Source organism: Etheostoma spectabile, chromosome 10, assembly GCF_008692095.1.
Source record: "Etheostoma spectabile isolate EspeVRDwgs_2016 chromosome 10, UIUC_Espe_1.0, whole genome shotgun sequence".
Classification (NCBI taxonomy): Eukaryota; Metazoa; Chordata; class Actinopteri; order Perciformes; family Percidae; genus Etheostoma; species Etheostoma spectabile.
Genome location: NC_045742.1, coordinates 28,279,229 through 28,280,538, shown reverse-complemented (window position 1 = coordinate 28,280,538; position 1,310 = coordinate 28,279,229). Strand labels below are relative to the sequence as shown.

The window sequence follows — 1,310 nt, the reverse complement described above, 5'->3', positions numbered from 1 at the left end:
TGTGTTCCAACATAGCTGTAGATCCAAAATGCACACAACTGGGAAAGCACAAAAATGATGTACCTGTCTCCACAAAGTGACGTAGTTAGCCAGCCATTTTGCATTGGATTGCAACAGAGCATCCATTGTCATCCTCCTTTTTCTCTTCTCCAGGCCAGATGATGTTGTCTAGAACCATCTAAATGTAATAATTGAAAAATATAAATGAATTGAACAGTACAAAAGCAAAACAGATTAATTTAGGGATACTTTGCCAATTTTAAAACCGCTATGAGCCATGTTTGTGTGCACAGTGGGTTTTGGCTTCCTCCCATGGCGCCTGTGCAGAGCAACAAAGGTCCGGGTTAGATCCAGCTGACCTCAGCTGCTCTGCTGCGTCGGCAGCTCCATACACTGGCGCCAAAGAGAAAAGTCTAAATATTCATTTGCGCACACTGCCATGACAGAGCAGGATTTAAATCAGCAATGTATCTCTAACAACATGGATCAAAATACCTGAGCACTGCATTTAGCCATAGACTGACGTGGGAAAACCACTGGAACCACATCTGGCCTGGCCTCCAACAGTGGCCATGACATAGTGTCCTGCAGTCCCTGCCTCAGCTGGTTCATTTGTTGGGAAGCTCGCCCTAACACCTACATAGATATTAATAAAGGGAGTTAATTGTTTCAAGGAGTAATGTGAATAAAAACCTGGTATGGTTTAAAATAATAATTAAGCAGCAAAATATTGTACATTTCACCAGAAACAGCTAAATTAACAGTTGATGAATCAAACTCCTACCACAACAGAGAAATCCCTTTCTGTATGAATGTAATGTTTTGGTTGCTTGAGCTTACTTCATGCTGTAGAACCAGTGGTTGGCTTTTATCAATAATAATAATGATGTAAACTTTAATAATCCCACAAGGGGAAATTACAGTTTACACTCTGCTGTTATTACACACATGTTCAGGTCCTATACATCCACTAAGGGAGGGATGTCAGAGTGTGGGGGGTTATTGAAAAAAAAACACATTTGTAAATCCAGACATAAACAGACATCTAAAATAATTAATAACAAAGCTAAAAAAACATTTAATTTTATGAATGCAAAGCTCACCTAAATTCTGCATTTAATAGAAAAAAAGTAAATTACAAAGGAAGTGGTTGATTTCAGTCTGTGATGCAATTCTCAGGGCCAAGATTTTAGTAGGACCATATTTATGACTTTCTGAGCTGTGCCGCAGATCCTTTAGTGACAGGTTTAATTGGTGTTAGGGCCTTGTTCCGCTTGCCATTGTGTAAAATAAAGTGTCAACTGTTGCTG

The 1,310-nt window shown here is 39.3% G+C and overlaps 1 long non-coding RNA gene across 1 annotated transcript in view; it reads right to left on the bottom strand.

The window, feature by feature from the left end:
* The window catches only part of LOC116696993 (uncharacterized), a 3,114-nt gene extending 2,483 nt beyond the window's left edge, over window positions 1-631 (bottom strand). The window contains exons 1-2 of the long non-coding RNA XR_004333880.1: window positions 496-631; window positions 64-178 (exon numbers count right to left, since the gene is read on the bottom strand). This is a non-coding gene — a long non-coding RNA (uncharacterized LOC116696993). The remainder of the gene's footprint in view (window positions 1-63; window positions 179-495) is intronic.
* Window positions 632-1,310: the final 679 nt, after the last annotated feature.